This window comes from Lontra canadensis, unplaced genomic scaffold (assembly GCF_010015895.1).
Source record: "Lontra canadensis isolate GAN:19392208 unplaced genomic scaffold, GSC_riverotter_1.0 scaffold50, whole genome shotgun sequence".
NCBI classification, from domain to species: Eukaryota; Metazoa; Chordata; class Mammalia; order Carnivora; family Mustelidae; genus Lontra; species Lontra canadensis.
Genome location: NW_022631044.1, coordinates 3285126 through 3307467, shown reverse-complemented (window position 1 = coordinate 3307467; position 22342 = coordinate 3285126). Strand labels below are relative to the sequence as shown.

The following is a 22342-nucleotide window of genomic DNA, read 5'->3' as shown; positions in this document are numbered from 1 at the left end:
CCTAAATATACTGAATTCTTCCCTATTTGCAGGTCCTCTTAATTGTGATTTTGTGATATCAGAGGTATCTACAGTTTTGGGGGGTTTTGGTCAAAAAAACTTAGATGAAAAATTCTCCAGACCAATTAATTAAAAATTTCAAGACTAATATACACAATGCTACACTTTAGGAGATGGGGAGCTTGTTGCAAATTCAAACAAGGATGTGATTTCCCAACTTCTGAAATGTCATGAATCTCTTACCAAGTATCTATCCTACTGTCAAATTGCCATTACCTGTGCTGGGATATCCCTGGGACACTGCTGTAAGTATCAGAAAGACTAAAGCTGCAAAAAAGCTCAAGTTATTCCAAAATGATAATTTTCTGTTATGATTGCCATTTGGGTCTTCCATTCCTTTTAGCAAAGTTTGAGGAATAACTTCAAGTAAAGAATAGAACTTGCAGCTTGGGGCCCACTGTCAATGGGGAAATATAGAGAAAACAGAGTTCTTCCATTTTCTTTTGTTTCTGACTTTCAGGGCAAGAACATTTCTTCTCCACATGGAATGAGTAAGGTGACAAGTAAGGTGACGAGGAATAGAAAAATAGAATGAACCTTAGAAAGGGAAGACGGAAGCCCAAGATGGAGTCATAGAATGTGAAAAAGTCCAGAGCTGTTCCAAGTAAGTTCCAGCCCCCAACCTTGAAGAATAATGTCTTTGGGCCCTGAGAAAAAAGTTATTATGGGATCACCAAACAATTGTTTATTTATTATTTTGGGCACCATGGAGAATACGAGAGATATCAGAAGACTAGAGACAGTGGAATGAATATTCTAATTTTCAGAAAGAGAAGCCAGAGCTAGAAAAATTTTAGACAGTTGCCTTGGGCAATCTTGGGCTAGACTCTAGAAGGGGTTACTAGAAGAACAGTTTCAGGCAGGAAGTGAAGCAGGAATGATTAAGACCCAGAATGAATTCACTAAGGACAAACCAAGACTGGTTTATCAACTTCCTTCTTTGACAAGGTTATGAGCCCTGTAGGTCTGGGAAAGCCCTTACCTAGAGAGTTGTCTTGTCATTGGTTAGATATTTAATGAACTTTTTCATGATATTCTTTTGGAAAAGAGGGAGAAATATGAATTGTCAGACTCTAGCGTACTGAATGGATTAGTAACCAGTTGAATACATATATAAGATGCTAACTAATGAATTGATACCAAACTACAAGGAAGTATATAAATGATGAGTCCTAAGGCTGTGTCCTTCATCTGCCCCTCATAAATGCTTTCATAATAAATACACAGAAGGTATGCTCATCAAATTTATACGTAACCTGAAGTTAGAGGTATGGTGAATATTTGGATGACGGAATGAGAGTCAGTGACTTGAATCTACAAGGATGCATTTAAAAGCAATTAATACAAGGTCTTAAGGAACTCATAATGGCAGTAGGAATGGCTTCTACTTGCTTTAGCAGTAGCTAAGACCTTTAGCCCCATCTGAGTCAGAAATGTAATGTGGTTGCCAAAAAAAAAAACCCTAAGATTTTGGGCTGTGTCCAGTGGTGTGGTGGTAAATGTGAAACAGTTGGCTCGGGAGGGAAAAAGCACCTTGATTTAGATACTTGCCAGTTTCTGTCCTGTTATGACTTCCATCATGGCCAATTTCAAGCTACCAACATGAGGTCACTGAACACAGTTTGGAAGAGATTCGTAGCCGCACACCCTTATATAGCATTCTCGGTACACAAATACAGTAACTGTAAATAAGCCCAAGAGAAGACATAATAGTAATAGGTTATAAAATAATTAGGATGTGATATGTTTTAAGTATTTATTACCTTTGTGGGTTTTTCCTTTTGTTTTTCAAAGTTTTTATTTAAATGCAAGTTAGTTAACATATAACACAGTATTGGTTTTAGAAATGGAATTTAGTGATTCATCACTTACATATAATACCCAGATATAGGTACAATATTTAATACAAGCACCCTCCTTAATGCCTATCACCCATTTAGCCCATCCCCCCATCCCCATCCCCTCCAACAACCCTCAGTTTGTTCTCTTTAGTTAAGAATCTCTTATGGTTTGCCTCTTTCTCTGTTTTTATCTTTTTTTATCTTTCCTTCCCTACCCCTATGTTCATCTGGGTAGATTTTTTTTTTTTTTTTAGTTTTTTTAAAACATTTTCTTTATTTATTTCTCAAAGAGAGCACAATCAGAGGGAGAAACAGGCAGAGGAAGAAGCAGGCTCCCTACTGAGCAGGGAGCCCATCTTGGGACTCAATCCCAGACCTGAGCCAAAGGCAGACACTTTAGGAGCCACCCAGGCATCCCTGTTCAACTGTTTTGTTTCTTAAATGTATTACCTTTGTTTTAAATAAAATATATGCAATTTTAAGTTTATGTAATTTAACTTTTAATTATTGGCTGTGTTTAGCAATTGGCTCAAAGAATTCTTGAAAATTTAACACTCAGCTCTTGGAACTTTGTGTACCCAGGCTCCAGCCCGTGAGAAATGCGTAACCGGAACAAGGGAGGCGATAGCCCTGTTGTTCTCTGCCATTGTCAGGCCACACCCAGATCACTTCATTCCAGAACACATAACTTACAAGTCAAACTGTTCTGAAAATCAGAGCAGAGCAGCCAGGATGGCAGGGGACCAAAGTCATGGGTCTGGAACAGTGGACAGAATTAGGGGTGGAGCTCAAAGGCCCCATGTATGGGGTTAGGGTGGGAGGAACAGGTGAATGCTTGTTTTCAAGTATCTGAGGGACTGTTGTGTGAGGAAGGTCTGGGCCTAGAATTTATGGGTAAAAGAAAGATCCAGGGAGACATTTCTGCTCAATATAACAAAGAATAAGTAAATAAATAGATGAATGAGTGAATGAATGAATGAATGAATGAACGAAATATATAAGAAAAAACTTTCAGAGCTGTCACAGGGAATGGATTGAGGGTAACCCTGCAGAAAGTGGGAAACAAACTTTAGGATGATCTCAGAGTCGTGAAATCCAGCCCTGAGTGGGGCTCTGCGCTCAGCCCAGAGTCTGCTAGAAGATTCTCTCTCCTTTTTCCTCTGTCCCTCCCCCACTCCAAATAAACAAATAAAGTAAGTAAGTAAGTAAATAAATAAAATCTTTTTTTTTTTTTAAGAAGGGTGGGGGGGGGCGCCTGGGTGGCTCAGTGGGTTAAAGCCTCTGCCTTGGGCTCAGGTCATGATCCCAGAGTCCTGGGATCGAGCCCCGAATCGGGCCCTCTGCTCAGCAGGGAGCCTGCCTCTCCCTCTCTCTCTGCCAGCCTCTCTGCCTACTTGTGATCTCTGTCTGTCAAATAAATAAATAAAATCTTAAAAAAAAAAAAAAAGAAGGGTGGTACAGAGTACTTTATTTTTATTTTTTAAAAGATTTTATTTATTTATTTGGCAGACAGAGAGAGAGCACAAGCAGGGAGAGTGGCAGGCAGAGGCAGAGTAAGAAGCAGTCTCTCCCCTGAGCAGGCAGCCCAATGTGGGACTCGATCCCAGGACTCTGGGATCATGACCTGAGCCGAAGGCAGAGGCTTTAACCCACTGAGCCACCCACGCACCCTGTATGGTGCACTTTAAAAAGCCTTTTTACGAAGGAAAATCAAATACTATAAAGTAGAAAGAATAATATGAATTACATCACTGTGCTTCTACAATTATCAGTTTGTGTCTGATCTTTATAATCTCCGCCCACATCCCACCCTGGATTGTTGAGGGAAAAAAAACCCCTGACATCACCTCACAGCTTCCATGATTACTTCAGTATATTCTGTAAAATATAAGGACTCTGAAAATACACCCAATGATACCTTTATCACACTTAAGAAATTACTACTGATTGCCTAATATCATCTAAAATCCAGTCAGTGTTTAAATTTTCTACATCGTCACATGAATTTTTTTACTTGAATTTGCTCAAATGGGGATTTAACTAAGGTCCACACATTGCAATTGGTTGATGTGTTTCTTTCTCTTTTTCTTTTTTTTTCCTAAGATTTTATTTATTTATTTGACAGAGATCACAAGTAGGCAGAGAGGCAGGCAGAGAGAGAGGGGGAAGCAGGCTCCCCGCTGAGCAGAGAGCCGGATGTGGGGCTTGATCCCGGAACCCTGAGATCATGACCTGAGCCAAAGGCAGAGACTTTAACTCACTGAGCCACCCAGGTGCCCCAGTTAATGTGTTTCTTAAGTGTCTTTCAATCCATAGGTTTTTCCTTTCATTCTTTTTTTTCCTTTCAATTTATTCATTGAAGGTGCTGAGTCATCTGTCCTTGAGAATTTTCCAGTCTGGGTTTTTCTGACCACATCATCATGATGTGTTTAACATGTTCCTCTGTCCTCTATATTTCCTGTGATTAGATCCATGTTTGATTTGGAGGGGCAGAAATGCTTCATGGGTGGTATTGTGTATTTCTCATTAGGAAACAATGTCTGGCTGGGGTCTAGGTCCATTAATTCATTAGGCATTGCAAATGGTGATACTCCAATTCTATCATTCCTTCATTTATTAGCTGAAGTACTTCTATAAAAAGAAATATCTTTTCCTCAACTATTTATACCCTGAAATACAGGTTATACAGGATATGTAAGATGAGTATTATTTGCTCATTTTCAAAATGATGAATTGGTTTCCTGGCATCTGCCAAAGTTGACCGTGAGGTATTTCTTTTTTTTTTAAAGATTTTATTTATTTATTTATTTATTTGACAGGCAGAGATCACAAGTAGGTAGAGAGGTTTGAGCAGAGAGCCCGATGCGGGGCTCGATCCCAGGACTCTGGGATCATGACCCGAGCCGAAGGGAGAGGCTTAAGCCACTGAGCTACCCAGGCGCCCCTGAGGTATTTCATTTTTTTTTCATGTGTCCATGGTGTAGTTATTTCCCGACTTGCTTTATTTTTTTTAATTTTAATTCCAGTATACTTAACATCCAGTATTACATTACTCTCAGGTATACAACAATTCCATACTTTTCTTAGTGCTCATTAGGATAGGTGTACTCTTATTTTTTTAGATTTTATTTATTTATTTGACAGAGAGAGAGAGCACAAGCAGGGGGAGTGGCAGGCAGAGGGAGAAGCAGGCTTCCTCAGTGAGCGGGGAGCCTGACTCATGACCTGAGCCAAAGGCAGATGCTTAATCTACTGAGCCATCCAAACACTCAATAAGTGTACTTTTAATCCCCTTCATCTATAACACCCTCCCACCCCCACCCCCACCTTCCATCTTCCTGGAAGTTGGTATTTGATTTTGTTTTACATATCATTGTGAACTCATGGATTTTTTTTTAATGTATTCCAAAACATTGCTATTCTTTTTTTTTTTTTTAAATATTTTATTTATTTATTTGAGAGAGACACAGTGAGAGAGAGCATGAGCGAGGAGAAGGTCAGAGAGAGAAGCAGACTCCCCGTGGAGCTGGGAGCCCGATGCGGGACTCGATCCCGGGACTCCGGGGTCATGACCTGAGCCGAAGGCAGTCGTCCAACCAACTGAGCCACCCAGGCGTCCCTCTTTTTTTTTTTTTTAAGACTTTATTTACTTATTTGACAGAGAGAGAGATCACAAGTAGGCAGAGAGGTAGGCGTGGAGGAGGGGAAAGCAGGCTCCCCGCCGAGCAAAGAGCCCCATGCAGGGCTCAGTCCCAGGAACCTGAGATCATGACCCAAGCCGAAGGCAGAGGCTTTAACCTACTGAGCCACCCAGTCGCCCCAATCCATTGCTATTCTTATTAATAATCGACTTGTAATAATCCTAGTATTTTTCTTGATTTCCAGCATGAGAAGATTCCTTATTTTCTAGACTTATTTCATATATTTTCTGCCTCAGCTCTAAAATCAGCCATTTTTCCAAGGCCTCCAGTTCTTTTTAATGGGAAATGAGATTCAGAGACAATACTCTGGGCCCTAGGGTTGTCAGGCCACTGAGTTGATCATAATCTCCAGGCCATTTCAGTAGAAAGAGTTAGGAAATAATTTTCTTCTCCTCCCCTTCCTCTCCTCCTCCTTTTTCAAGAGAAAATACATATAGTAAGTTCATTGGACACTTTCAAAGAGGACTACAAAATGCTTTCTGAAAGACATCAGCATACTTATGTGCTTTATTTCACAGTAAACATGCAACTGTCTTAGATTAACTGTTCCAATACTGCTAGCAGTAATAGGATTACTGAAATCCAATTAATATTGTTATATAGTTATTTTCATTTTTAGGGCTTAACATAACAATGGAAATCAAAAGCCACTAAAGTAGATTCTTTCCATGTGGTTATTCCACAGATGCGGAGTATATATTTCAGTTCCTTTGTTTCATTTTCATTTTGGTTTTTAGAAATTACTTTTTAATTTTTTAAAGAAAATTATAAAATTATGTAAAATATTTACAAGAGTCTAAAGACAAACCTACAATCCCAGCTGTGTTCAGAGGCATGTGTCTTCTACTCCAGTCCTTTCCACTTTGCTCCTCTTCTTCCACATAGATGATCTTTTTTTTTTTAAGATTTTATTTATTTATTTGACAGACAGAGATCACAAGTAGGCAGAGAGACAGGCAGAGAGAGAGAGGGTGAAGCAGGCTTGCCGCTAAGCAAAGAGCCCGATGTGGGGCTCGATCCCAGGACCCCACGATCATGACCTGAGCCGAACCGAAGGCAGAGGCTTTAACCCACTGAGCCACCCAGGTGCCCCTAGATGATTTTTTTTTTAAACCAAGATTTATGGTTTATTCTTTCACTGGAAAAAAAAAAAAAAAGCAAATGCTTTCATAGATTGAATACTCCCTTCTTAGATAAAACAGGAGCCATCTCTAGATACTTTTTTCTACCTTGCTTTGTTTTCACTAACTGTATGTTCCCAGGATTGCTTCTTACAGTCCTCATTTGTTTTTATAGCTGTGTAGTACTCCACTGTGGGAATTGAGCACAGGGTTTGTGACTTGAATGTTAGACACATTTAATCAAAATAAAAATTTAAGGCATTGTACCATGGAGCATAGTCTGTGGAGGTAAAATTGGGGCACCCTTTGAAATTTGCCCTCAGTTTGTCTCTCCCACCTGTTTAAAAGTCCTGCCCTGTTTGTCCAGTTCCAATACCCTTTTCCCTGGGACACTCTATAGCTTGAGCAAATGTCCTATATTTTTCAAACAATTCTCTCAGGCATCTAAATTAAGCCTTTTTTTTTTTTTTTTGGTCCATCCCCTTAAAACCCTGCTCTCTTTGAGGTGGCAATGCATGCTGAGAAGTTCATTTAAAAATAACTCCTGCAAAAGCTTTACCCACCTAATGAGTCACCTCTCCTGGGTGACATGAGGCCTTGACTTCAGGTGCACATACCAGGATGTCACTGGTGGCTTTATTAAGCACCATGTTTGAGTTGACAATGCTTCAGTATGGCTTATAAAACAAACAAAGCAACTCACAATTGAAATTATCCTGGGACCTTGCTGGGCACAAACATCCTGAAGTAACAAATAAACAGTAATAATGGTAAATCATATGTACATAGGGCTGCTGGGGATAGAGGATGTGGCAGCAGTTTTTCTTGCCTTTTAATATGGCGAGGTGTTTGTTTGTTTGTTTGTTTGTTTGCCTTATGTGGGTGACAGAAATACAAATTTTGCCAATACTCCGCCCAGGAGAACCACCATTTCCTAGAATAGTCTTTGCACTGAAAAACAGATGACCCACTGCAGAATAAAGATGAGAGTTTATTCTGCAGACAGAAGAGAAAAGGGAACCAGAATAAAAAGTATAGGCTCAAAGTTAAAATGTGAGAAATCTCAATAATTTTGCACACACACACACACGCACGTGCACATGCACGCACACTACTATAACTTATTTCATCAGAACCAACCACCGTCCCCTGGAAGAGGCCACTGAAATCCAGAGAGCTGTAGAATATAATCTGGAAAGGCCTGGGGTGGAGAGTCTGGAGTAACTTCCTGAGCTGTCCAGATCTCACACTAGAAGGACAGAAGTTAGCAGAATGGGAACAGAGAGCAGAGCCAGAGCTGCTTGGCCACTGTGGCTGGGCTCCCTGGCATATGTAGACCTTGAAGAGAAATGAGATTAGTTACTATCTAGTAACTTATTTTTCTTAAGGAGAGCCCAGATTATTATCTCAGATGGAACCAGTATGAGGAGATTTAACATATCGACCTCCTGAATTTAAAAATCTAAATTTGAGGGTGGGTATCTGGGTGGTTCAGTTGGTTAAGCATCTGCCTTTCTCTCAGGTCACGATCCCAGGGTTCTGGGATCGAGTCCCACATTGGGCTCCTTGCCCAAGAGGGAGTCAGCTTCTCCCTCTGCCTGCCACTCCCCCTGCTTGTGCTCTCTCTCTCTCTCTCTGACAAATGAATAAATAAAATCTTTAAAAATAAATAAATAAAAATACAAATTTGGACATGATTTTGCATTATGCAATTTACTACAACATTTATAAAGTCAAGGAATTTAGACCTAGAAATGTCTCAAAAGTTTAGTGCTTTAGGCCTCTAAGCGTTTATACTTTCTGTGCAGTTAGCTTAGAATTCCCTTTCCCTATATCTTCTCATCCTAATGAACTCCTGCTCATTCCTTAACACCCCACTCAGTGATACTTCCTCTCTATACTCCCATAACACTTAGTATATATCTCTTATAACAGTATCGTATTGTATTACAATTATTTGTCTATTGCTTGTTTTCTACTATGAGTTCTTTTGGAGGAGGAGCCTGTTCTTTACACCTTAGTGCCTGCCCAAGGGCCTGGCATAAAAAACATTGCTTATTTATTAAGTGATATTAGAGACTAACTTAGGACCAAGTAACCCTCTAAGTGTTAAGAAGCTGAAACGCAAAGTTTCTTTAAATTCAGTAATGTAGTAAGTATCTGCTGAGCTTCCACCATGCGCCTAGTTGTCTAAGGACGAATGTCTTCCATGTATTTTAAATGTGATTCAAAGTATGCTTAATTTCTCTTTGTCCACAGATCAAAAGGTAAATGCTAGGACCTTATAAGTCCTCAGAGAAAGGTTAAATTATATTCAGAATTGGTATACATCAATATAGTATATTCTGAGTGAGCATCACCCAGAAACACTGTCTGCAGCCTTAATTGTGTGTGTGTGTGTGTGTGTGTGTGTGTGTGTGTGTGTGTGACAGAGAGAGAGAGAGAGAAAGAGAGAGAGACAGGGCAAGTTGAATGTCCAATTTAATTTGGGAAGCACTGGGTTAAATTAAGTAGTTTCTTCCCTAAACTTTCAACATACTTAATAGTGATTAGTTAAATCTCCAAGAACCGCATCTAATTTGTAGTGTTTCACAAATTCATTTGCCCAGGAAACCCCCCCTCTTTGTTGTTGCGCTTATTAATATACTCCAGAAGTGGTGTTCTGAGAAGCACAGAGTTGGTAAATGGACATGTTCTTGGAAAAGTGTTCACCCATGCTTAGTGAGGACTTCAAAGGGAAATAGGAACTAGACTCTAAGGGCTGATGATAAAGCTATAGGATAGAGGAGAAGGTAGCTGGAGGAGAAGGGAAGGTTTGGAGAAGAGGCAATGGCAAGGAGATGGGAGAGCCATGGTGTCTATCTGTGGGGGCAGGAGAGGAAAGATATTCAGTGGCACAAAGCAGGTGACCAGGTGATTTCATCAAATTTGTGAAACCCACACCCCAGGTTGCTGCTGGAGAGAATTCAGATTGGTTTTAACAAGGGGTTGTAGCAACGGGGAGCAAAAGTAGATGGAAGCAGAACCAGGGAACAGGACTGGCTCCCTAACTTGCAAGGCCCAGGGCAAAATGAAAATGTGGGCCCCTTGGGGCGCCTGGGTGGCTCAGTGGGTTGAAGCCTCTGCCTTTGGCTCAGGTCATGATCTCAGTCATGATCTCAGTCATGATCTCAGTCAGGATCCTGGGATCGAGCCCCGCATGGGGCTCTCTGCTCAGCGGGGAGCCAGCTTCCTCCTCTTTCTCTCTCTGCCTGCCTCTCTGCCTACTTGTGATCTCTGTCTGTCAAATAAATAAATAAAATCTTTGAAAAAAAAAAAAAAGAAAATGTGGGCCCCTTGTTTTTATTTTAAGAATTTTATGAGGGGCACCTGGGTGGCTCAGTGGTTTAAAGCTTCCTCCTCACTCTCTCTGCCTGCCTCTCTGCCTACTTGTGATCTATCTGAAATAGATAAATAAAAAATCCTAAAAAAAAAAGAATTTCATGAAAGAATTTCTATATATACAATGGAATTTTACTCAGCCATCAAAACGAATGAAATCTTGCCATTTGCAATGGCATGGATGGAACTAGGGGATATGATGCTAAGCGAAATAGGTCAGAGAAAGACAAATACTATATGATTTTACTCATGTGTAAAATTCAAGAAAAAAAGCAGATGAACATAGGGGAAGGAAAGGAAAAATGAAGTAAGATGAACATTGAGAGGGAAGCAAACCGTAAGAGACACTGAACTCTAGGAAACACACTGAGGGTTGCTAGAGGGGAAGGAGGGCTGTGGTGATGGGCATTGAGGAGGGCATGTGATGCCATGAGAACTGGGTGTTATATGCACTGATGAATCACTAAATTCTACCTCTGAAACTAATAAAATAAAAATTAAAAGAAAAAAAGAATTTCATGACATGACAGCCACAGCAGGGAGTTACAAGGGCAGGGCCTGTCTCAGTACGGAGCCTATGCAACTGTACAGGTTGCCCAACCACTAAGTTGACCCTGCCTGAGAGTTATCACTAGTCCTGTGACCCTCATTTGAATCCTATGGCTAATGGAGCCCGGAGAAACCAGGTTACACTTGTGTTCTATAGAAGTTGGGTTTCCTTCTCTCCAGATATTCAATTACCCTAGCAACCCTATTTACCAGCCATACTGGGTAAGCTTAACTTTGCTGCAAGATAAATATGTACACATTAAATTTCAGGAACATATTTAATGCAAAAATCCACGCACATCCAAGATATTCCCATATATAGTTCTCACATCACAAACAATATCCCTTTTTCTCATGCCAAGAATAAAGGCAGCCTTGCAGCTGCATAGCAGAAATGTAGAACCTTTGACTTTGTCCCGGGGTTAAATACCAGGATTTAGTTGGTGCTGAGGCAGCACTCAGCACCGTGCTGAGTTCTCTCAAAATGCAAAACAAACTCAGGTGGAAAATCTGGGCAAGCAATGTCATTTGCTATTTTTGGAGGTGGGGGAGAGAAAGAAAGTTGTGGAAAGTGTTATAACAAACAGCACAGAGCAGCACACCAAGAGTGTGAAAACAACACCCGCATGCTCTCCTTGTTGACTGGATGGAAGCCACGAAGTTACGGAGAAACAATCCCCGGAGAGCTGGCGTCCTCTTGTGAGCAGCCACTGGCCTCTCAAACAATGGAATGAAAGCATGACTCACCTCGCCCTGTAAGATTAATCTCCAGCTAACCAGAAATCCTACCTCTGCGATTATTCAAAATGTCCACTGGGGAAACAGTGAACACAAGGGGGTATGAGACCAGTTCCCCTAGGAAGCCATGTCACACTGAGGGTTTTGGAGCTGAAGAGCTGCCCTTCATCTCCTCCATCCATCTCCTTCACAGCTACCTTCTACCTGTCTCTCCCTACTTTCTCTGCAGAGAGCTTCGGTTGGCTAAGAGGACAGGCTTGAGTGGAATAAGCCATGGGGTGCAGTTAGTGGGAGAGGAGAAGGAGTACCAGAGGACCTGGGAGTCAGGGGTGCTACCTACAGAGAGGATGGATGCTATGGACAAACTGAGTTGTAGGCTCCGACCCAGTTGGGTGGGGCACAACTGGGTATTGGGCAAGTATGACTGTTTATTGCCCATAATACAGACGGTCCCAGACTTAGGATGGTTCACAAATGACTTTTTTAAAAGATTTAATTCATTTATTTGAGAGAGAGAATGCACTAGTAGAGGGAAGGGGCAAAGGGAGAGGGAGAAGCAGAGTTCCTGCTGAGCAGGGAGGCAGATGTGAGACTCAACCCCAAGACCCTGAGATCATGACCCAAGCCGAAGGCAGAGGCTTAACCTACTGAGCACCCAGGCTCCCCTCAAGAAACGATTTTTTGTTTTTCAATTTTACCATGGTGCAAAAGTGGTACACAGTCTGTAGAAACCCTTCTGAATTTTGAATTTGGATCTTTTACTGGGCTAATGATGGGCAGTAGGGTACTCTCTCATGACACTGGGCAGTAGTAGCAAGACACAGCTCCCAGTCAGCAACACAGTCACAAGGATCAACAACCCATATGCTTACCACCATTCTGTACCCACACAACCAACCTGTGATTCACTTTCAGTACAGTATTCAATAAATTTCACGAGATATTCAATATTTGACTATAAAATAGGCTTTGTGTTGGATAATTTTGCCCAACTGTAGGCCGAGAGAGTTCTGAGAGGTTGGAAGGGCTCTGAACACGTTTAAGTTGGGCTAAGCTATGATGTTGAGTAGGTTACATGTATTGAATGTATTTAAACTTAGGATATTTTCAGTTTATGATGGGTTTTACTGGGACGTAACCCCACCACAAGTTGCGGAAGGTCTGCACATGGAAGGACCTGAAGCCCAAGGAGGTCAAGAGAATAGGCGGTCATAGTGCAATCAGCTCTAATCCTTGTCACTCTACGACTCGTGCTCTTGCTGCCATATTGAGTTTATCCAGGGTGTGAAGTTCTTGGCTGAGACTTGAACTAGTAGTGAGAAGGAGGGTGGGGAGCGTTAGAGGAGGGTCAGGGGATCCAAAGTTCACCTTCATTATAGAATTACACAGGAAATTGATGACCAAGTTGGGTCTAAACTTTGGTCTGTGGGCTCAAGGGTCCAGAACTCTTTACTCTGCTCACCCTGAGAAGGGAGCTAAGGACCAAAGATGAAAACCATCTGTGAGAAGTTAGAGGACACCCATACACAAACAGCTCCAGGCTTACCAGTTGCGGCAAACATGACACTACAAAAAAACGAGAGAGGAAAAAAGTTGCAGGGTCGAGGTGCTGGGAACAAAGGGTTAGGACTGCCGCTTAGAGGCTTTCAAAGCGAGAACATCAATCACGACCAAGAAAAACGTATTTTTTAGAGAGGCATTGAACTTTCAGTACCCGCTGTGTGTGTACCAGGTACAAGGAGAGCTACAAAAAGTTTGAGGCAGCAGTTCCAAAGACGTCTCGACACAGCATCTAAGAGCCACACGCGAGGCAGTGGTTGAATTTAGGCAGGGAAGTGAGCACATTGGAGGAATGGAAGGAGAGAAGGAAAAACAGAAGAAAGGTGTAGACAGTCAAAGTAACATTTAACTTTATGACTTGGAAATTTGACCTTTTCAATAAGGATGGTTAGAGAAGAGACTCAAATGGAAATACATCTTGTAAGCCATATGCCAAGGCTCAGGATCTGAGTACAAAATGTTACATTTCCTTTATACTTAGAAAAACTAAAAGCAAATACATTCCAATGGGGGAAAACATCTTAAGCACTACCAAAATGTTTGACGTGACGTCTCACTCACAGCCATCAATACTCCTCGCTCTGTTATTAATAATTTATTTGTAACTGCAGCAAAACATTTTATGGTTCTACAAAAATTATCGTGAAGATGCACAGAGTGCACGGATTTTTTAAAATGTGTCCACGTGGGCCATACAATACATACTCTGTGGACCTCTGTTGCCTTGATTGCTCAGTAACCTATTTCAGAACTCAGTTCACCTTTTCAAAATCTGCAGGGATGTTGTATCATTTCACCATCATTTATTTAGCCAACTTAACTATTGTTGGACATTCGGGTTGTTTGAAGTTTTTGTTGTTACAACGGGAACCAAATACCTGGGGTATTTTCACTTTCTAACATAAGGTAAATGTTTGCAAGTGGAACTGCTGAGTCAAGGGTTATGTGTTCCCCCCCCCATTTTTTAAACTTATGATAAAATAGACATAATAAAGAATTTACTGTCTTAAAGACTAAGTGTATATAGTTCAGTTCAGTGGTATTAAGTACATTCGTATTTTCCCGCAAACATCACCATCATCTGTTTCCAAAACTCTTTCCATCTTGCAAAGCGGAAGCTCTTAAACACCATCAAAAGGTGACTGTCACCCATAAATACAGAGAACACACAGATGGTTGCCAGAGGGAAGGGGGCAAAGTGGGTGAATGGGGAATGGGAGATACAGGCTTCCAATACGAAATGAATAGGTCATGAGGACAAAAGCCCACCACAGGAAATATAGTCAAAGTTGTTGTTTTTTTTTTAAGATTTTATTTACTTATTTGACAGATCACAAGTAGGCAGAGAGGCAGGCAGAGAGGGGGTAAAGCAGGCTTCCTGCTGAGCAGAGAGCCTGATGCGGGGCTCGATCCCAGGATCCTGGGATCATGACTGGAGCCAAAGGCAGAGGCTTTAAGCCACTGAGCCACCCAGGCACCCATAGTCAAAGTTTTATAATCGTATTACATGGTGACAGATGGGAGCTACGCTTGTGAGAGCAGCATAAGGGAGAGAGAGGCTGAATCACTATGTTGTACACCTGAAACGAGCATAACATTGGGTGTCAATTCTACTTCAGTAAAAGCAACCAACAAACAAAGCGGCAACTCTACACCCCCGTGCCTCCAGCCCCTAGCAATCACCATTCTGCTTTCGATCTCTATGATTTTGACTATTCTAGGTACCTCATCTAAGTGGAATCATACAGCACTTGTCCTTTTGTGTCTGGCTTCTTTCACTTAGCATCATGTCTCCAAGGTTCATCCATGTCGTCTCATATGTCAGAATTTCCTTCATTTCTAAGACTGAATAATATTCCATTGTATGCACAATGGTTTATATTTTTAACATGTTGACATATATTATGAAATTATCTTTTTAATAGGTAGTACCAACCTAAACTCCTACCATAGTGGACAGTCCAGCTGTCTCCCTCCTTTACCAATAGTGCTTTTTATCAAACCTCTTCAGTTTTCTAGGTGGAAAATGACATCTTATTATTGCTTTCCTTGCATGTATGAGTGCGGTTGACTTGATTTATCTTTTCACAAGTTTACTATTTTGTTTCCTTTGCATTGTTCTGCCTGTTATTGAAATTTTCACCTAATTTTTCATTTGGGTTGTCTTTTTCTTAGTGATTTTTATGAACTCTTTATAAATTAAGGAATTAGTCCTTTTAATATCTTATGCTGCAAATATTTGTTTTCAGTTCATCTTTGAAATTTATATATAGATTTTTTTCTTGCTATTTATTTTTTACTTTCTATTATGGAAAAATCAAACATTAAAAAGCAAAGAGAAGAGTATCCCATGTACTCATTACCAAACTTCACCCTCCAAATTATTTTGAAGCAGATCCCAGACATTATCTCATTTCATCACAAGTATTTCAGTATGTATCTCTAAAGATAAAACCTTTTAAAAAGCAACTATTATATATATATATAATTATATATATATATTTATATATAATTATATATATATATATATATATAATCACGTATCTGTGGCTTTTTAACATAAAAACTATTTTCTGTGCAAATGCATCAGTCATTTTCCATTTGACTTCTGGGTTTTGTGTCATGCTAAGTAATGTCTTTATGACAAAATTATAAATGAACTCAATCTATATTTTCTTCTAACATTTTTTTAAAACTCAAAAACCATTTAGTAAGTTTAAAATGATTATCCAGGGCATACAGAGTCCTAAGGTCTTGGGAAAAGGCAGAGTAATGGAATAGAGACAGAAGAGGTTAATCCCTTTTCTACCTTTGTCACCTACAAATTATAACATCTACTTCTCAAAAACACCCTTCCAGACCCAGTTCCAGTGTCTGAGCTAACTCCTGGGGACAGAGTCCCCCTCTGGACTCTCCAGCTTCTGGGTTCTTTCCTGTTCTTCTTCTCCAAATATGAGTTTTATTGAAGTATAATTGACGTACTAGAAAGTTTACAGTTTAAACGTGTACAATGCAGTGGTTTTTCGTGTTTCCAAAGTTGTGCAACTATTGTCACTAATTTTAGAGCTTGTTCTTTACCCCCCAAAGAAACCTCGTATATATCAAGCAGTCATTCCCCATTTCCCTGTCTCCCCAACCCCTGGCAAATCAGCAATCTACTTTCTGTCTCTACGGATTCCTAGGACATTTCCTATAGATAGAATCATACAATATGTGGCCTTTTGTATCTGGCTCCTTTATTGCTAGTACCTTTATAGCTCCATTTTAACATTTTACTACTTTACTTTGGGAATTTACTTTGATGAAAGTAGTGGGGTTATACAGCTAAACTTTTTCCTCAAATAGTCCCAACACTATTTTTTAAAGATAATCCATCTTTCCTCTCATGGACTAGAAATGTCACCATTATCATCTACTAAAATCTCATGTGTATTTCAGTCTATTTCTGGATTTTCTATTTCATTCCATTGATCTGTTTAAATTTTTTTCTAGAACCCAACTTTTTAATTCTTGTACCTTTAAAATGCATTTAAATATCTACTCTAAGCACCCTCTTCCCAATATCTTTCTGTTCAGATTTTTTTATTTCTACAGATAAACCCAATGTGGTTTTTTTGTTTTGTTTTGTTTTAAGTTTAAAATCGTTTTGGGGCGCCTGGGTGGCTTGGTGGTTTAAGCCTCTGTGTTCAGCTCAGGTCATGATCTCAGGGTCCTGGGATTGAGCCCCACATTGGGCTCTCTGCTCAGCAGGGAGCCTGCTTCCCCCTCTCTCTCCACCTGCCTCTCTGCCTACTTATGATCTCTCTCTGTGTGTCAAATAAATAAATAAAATCTTTTAAAAATAAAAACTAAAATTGTTTTGATATTTTGATTGAGATCACATTGAGTTTAGAGATTAATTTAGCAAAAATTAATACCCCATTATAGAGATATCACATTTTCTTTACTCAGGTCCTGCCTATTTCTAGTTAAGTTGATCTTCAGGTAAATTGGTGGTAGTATTGCCCTTGCAAATGAGATCTTTTCTCCCATTGTATTTGCTAACAATGTATCAATTTTGCATATTAATTGTACAAAAAGGAACTGACCACTTTAATAAATCTTTGTATAATTTCTGTTCCAGTTAGCTCTTATTGCATAACAAACCACCCCAAATTTAGTAGCTTCAAATAACAAGCATGTGTCATTTCTCACATCTCTGTGGGCCAGCTGGTTGGTCTTCTGGTCTAGGCCAGCTCAGGTTATCTCTTTAGTCAATTGACACCTTAGCTAGCATGGCTAGTCCAGGATGGCCTCACTCATATGTATTTAGTAGTTGGTTCTGTGTCAGCTGGGGCTGTGGGGTGACTTAGCCACATTCTCTCACCATTCAGCAGGCTGACGTGGGCTCCATTCAAGAGTAGTGGTTTTGCCAAAGATAAAAATGTAATGATCTGAAGAGGCACATACACTACAATGTTTATAGTAGAGATGGCCACGATAGTCAAACTATGGAAAGAACTGAGATGTCCATCGACAGAAGAATGGATAAAGAAGATGTGGTGTATAGATAGATAGATAGATAGATAGATAGATGCACACACAGTGGAATATTACTCAGCCGTCAGAAAGGATGATTACTTACCCTTTACATTGATATGGAACTGGAGGGTATTATGCTGAGTGAAATAAGTGAATCGGGGAAAGACAATTATCATATGGTTTCACTCATATGTGGAATATAAGAAACAGTGCAGAGGATCATAGGGAAGGGAGGAAAAACAGAACGGAAAGAAATCAGAGAGGGAGATGAACCATGAGAGATTCTTAACTATAGGAAACAAACTGAGGGTTGGGGGAGGGGAGGGGTAGGGGATGGGGCAATTGGATGATGGGCATTAAGGAGGGCATGTGATGTGATGAGCATTGGGTGTTATATGCAACTGGTGAATTACCAAATTCTGCATCTGAAATTAATGATGTACTATATGTTCACTAATTGAATTTAAATTTTTAAAAAAGAGTAGTGGTTTTGAATTCCTAAAAATGGTTTAAAAAGAGGGCAAGTTCCATTGCATAAGTATTTTGCAAGTTTCTGCTTGCATCATGTTTACTAATGTCCCATTATCCTAAGTCAATGGTCCAACTCAGATTCAAAGTGTAGAGAAATACACTCCATCTCTGAGAAGAGCTGCAAAATAGTGTGCCCATTCTTGCAATTTCCCAAAACTTTCTAGGATTTCCTTGGCCTATTCTCTTCAGGTTTCTAGTTATTCTTTTTTTTTTTTCCTTTTTTTTTTTCTTTTTAACTAAACCCCATGCCCAATGTGGGGTTTGAACTCACAACCCTGAGATCAAGGGTCAAATGCTCTACTGACTGAGCTAGCCAGGGGCCCCTCTGGTTATTCTTTGTTATCATTTAAAATAATAAATTTTTCTTACCTTAAGTTGTACTTTCCTCAGGGCTCCTGGGTAGCTCAGTCAGTTAGGCAACTGACTCCTGGTTTTAGCTCAGGTCATGATCTCAGAGTCATGAGATGGAGCCACACGTCAGGCTCCACACTGAGCTGGAACCTGCTTAAGATGCTCTCTCTCCCTCCCACTCACTTGCTCTCTCTTTCTTTATTAAAGAAAAAAACAAAGGTACTTCACCTCTTAAATTATTTCCTTACTTAGTTATACTGGTTAGGATTTTCAGAACCTTATTAAGGTATGATATCTTCTTCCTTACTTTGATGGAAATTAAAGTATGATGCCAGATTTTTATGATGGCAAAAAAAAATCTAGCTATTCCTAGGATACTAAGATGTTCTAGGTTTTGTTTTGATTTCAGTTTGTTTGTTTAATCAGGAAAGAATGTTCAATTTTGCTAAGTGGCATTTCATCCTGAGATGATTGTATTTTTTTCTCCTTTGATCTATTAATATCGGGACATATTGGGGCACCTGGGTGGCTCAGTGGGTTAAAGCCTCTGCCTTTGGCTCAGGTCATGATTCCGAGGTCTTGGGATCAAGCCCCGCATCGGGTGCTCTGCTCAGCAGGGAGCCTGTTTCCACCTCTCTCTCTCTCTGCCTGCCTCTCTGCCTACTTGTGATCTCTGTCTGCCAAATAAATAAACAAAATCTTAAAAAAAAATTGGGACATATTAAAACAAACCCGTATAATAAACCATACTTGCATTTCTAGCATGACACTTGCTTGAGGTGTGTTTTTCGTTATAGCTGTTGCAGAAAAATTATGTTTCCATGGATCTGCCTATTTTGGAAATTTTGTAAATGGAATCATACAATTTGTGGCTTTGTGTATGGTTTCTTTCACTTAGCATAATGTTTTCAAGATTCCATGTATCAGTACATCATTCTTTTTCATGGCTGAATAATATCTCCCAGATGGGAATTCTACCCCCTTTATGTGTGGTATGAATGTATACTTCTGTGTCTTCTACTGAGTGAGTGAGCATATCATCTTCCTCTTTTATTTTGCCTTTCCAGTGGATTGCATTCTAGATATGCCTGTGTTGAAACATCTTTTCATTCCTGGGATAAATCTTGCATGGGCATAGTTATTATTCTGTTAATGAATTGCAAGATTTGACTTACTAGTACTGTTGACCCTTGAACAACAAGGGAATAAAGGTTGGCAAGCCCTGTGCAGTTGAAAATCTGCATATAATTTTTGACTCCCAAAAAATTTAATTAATTACTAATATAGCTTACTGTTAACCGGAAACCTTGCCAATAACATAAACAGTCTATTAACACATTGTGAATGTTATATGTATTATATATTGTATTCCCTCAGTAAAGTAAGGTAGAGAAAAGAAAATGTGATTAAGAGAATCATAAGGAAAATAAAATACATTTACTGTACTGTATGTATATTTATTGAAAATTCCTGTATAAGTGGGCCCATGCAACTCAAACCCATGTTGGTCAAGGGTCAACTGAACTTTATTAGAATGCTGGAATCTTTTTATAAGTGAGCTTAACTTGTGTTTTTAATTTCTTCTGCTTTTTAAATTTGGTTCTGCTTTTTTTATTTCTAGCACAGGAACAGTTATAGCAAATAGGAAATATTTGTTCCTTGAAAGTTTGATATAATCTAAGCACAGAATCACAGGATCTGGCTCCTCTTAGGAAGTGGATCTTTGGCTATCATCTTCTAAGGTTATTGGCTTACTCGATTTTTCTATATCTTCTTGGGCCCATCTAATACACAAACAGTAAAGTTTACAAAACAATTTGGTGACATTTCACAAAGTAACACCCAGGTCAAGAGTTACAGAATTGCCAACATTCCATAAGTCCCCAAAGTGATTGCTCCTAATCACTACTTTTCTTTTCAAAGATAATTATTACCTTAACTTCTGTGATAACTATTTTCTTTATAGTTTTATCTCCTAAGCATGGAACCCTAAATAGTAATTTTGTTCCTGTATTTCACTTTATATAAAATGGAATTATGCCATATATATTCCTGTGGATCTGGCCTCTTTTATTCAACAATATGTTTTTAAGATTCACACAGGTTATTATGTGCAGCTCTTGTTTTTCTTTTACTTTGCTCAATAGCATTCTATTGTATGAATATACCATACTTCTATATTCATTCTTCTGTTGATGGACTTTGAGGCCATTTCCAGTTTGAGAGGATTACAAATAGAGCTGCTATAATCATTCTTGTACATCTCTTGTAGACAATATGTACATGTATTTTTGTTGGGTATATTTCCTATAAATGATATAGTATTTATAAGTTACATAAGTTATATATAACTTCAATTTTATTAGATACTTTCAAGAATTTTCTGAAGTGTCCTACTAATCTACACTCCTCTAGCAGTGTACGAGTGTATTTCTTGTCCATATTCTCACCAACACTTCGTAGGATTGGTCTTCTAATTTTAACCATTCTGGTGGGTATATAATGGTGTCTGGTTATGGTTTTTATTTGCATTATCCTGATTATTAGTGATTAAGTATCTTTTCATATGTCTATTATCCACTGGATATCCATTTTTTCCCCAAAAAGTATCTGTTCCAATGTTTTGCCTACTTTTCTTTTGGGTTGGCTGTCATCTTCTTAATGGTTTGTAGAATTCCTTTATGTATTCCATACTTGAACTATTGGTAGGTGATAGATGTTGCAAATATCTTCTCCATATTCCATTTCTTTTAATGAATTGAAGTTCTTAATACCAACATTAAATTTAAATGTTAAATAAATGTCAAATTTATCCATCTTTCTCTCTATGATTAGTTCTTTTGTGTCCTATTTTTAAAAATCTTTCCACAGTTCCTGGGTGGCACAGTTGGTTGAATGTCTGACTCTCGATTTTGGCCCAGGTCATGATCTCAGGGTTGTGATATTGAACCCCATGTAGGGCTCTGCATTGAGTGTGGAGCCTGCTTAGGATTCTCTCTCCCTCTCCCTCTCTCCCCCCAACCACACCCACCACTCTCACACACTAATGCACTCTCTCTCTAAAAAATAATAATAATAATAATAATAAATTTAAAAAAGATCTTTCCTTTTAATGAGATTTTAAATTTTAATGTACTCAAATATTATCAATCTTTTTCTTTATGGCTAGTACTTAGTGATCTTTTCCTATCTGAAGTCATGAAGGTTTTGTTTTATATTACCCTCCAGAAGGTTTATTTTGCCTTTTACATTTTTAAAAAATATTGTACTTATTTATTTATTTGACAGAGAGAGTGAGAGTACAAGCACTGGAACCAGTGGAGGGAGACGGAGAAGCAGCCTTCTGGCTGAGCAGAGAGCCCTATGTGGGGTTTGATCTCAGGACCCTGAGGCAGATGCTTAATTGAGCCACCCAGGCACCCCTTGCCTTTTACATTTTTGTCTATGATACCTCTAGAATGAATTTTTATGTATGGTATAAGGTAAGGGTCATGCTTCCCCTCATTATTATCCAACTGTCCCAGCACCATGTATTGAAAAAATTACCTTTCTTGACTGCTTTGTGGTGCCTTTTTATTTTTATTTTTGCAGTGCCTTTTTGTCATAAATAAAATATCTATATGCACATGGATCTCTTTCCAGATTTATATTCTATTCCACTGGTCAATATGTCCATCCTTGTGCCAAAATTATTTATAGTCCATGTAAATATCCAATAGAGAAAGTCCTCCCACTTTGTTCTTCTCCACCATTGTGTGGGTTATTCTTGGCCCTTTGCATTTCCATTTTACCAAGCTTCAAAGATGAAAATCTTGGTTAGATTTTGTTGGATAACAAATTAAAAAAAAAAAAAAACCAACCTTCTGCTGGCTCTTCTGAGTAATCATTTGAATGCTATTTCTTGGTTTCACGGATGACTCACCAGCCAACATATATACTGTGCCTGCCTTGGGTAAAGTAATTGACCACGTTCAAAAATATCTCTGCT

At 39.3% G+C, this 22342-nt stretch overlaps 1 long non-coding RNA gene across 1 annotated transcript in view; it reads left to right on the top strand.

The window, feature by feature from the left end:
* The first annotated feature begins 568 nt into the window (after positions 1–568).
* Positions 569–22342, top strand: part of LOC116877177 — a 48301-nt gene continuing 26527 nt past the window's right edge. Inside the window, exon 1 of the long non-coding RNA XR_004384568.1 lies at positions 569–664. This is a non-coding gene — a long non-coding RNA (uncharacterized LOC116877177). The remainder of the gene's footprint in view (positions 665–22342) is intronic.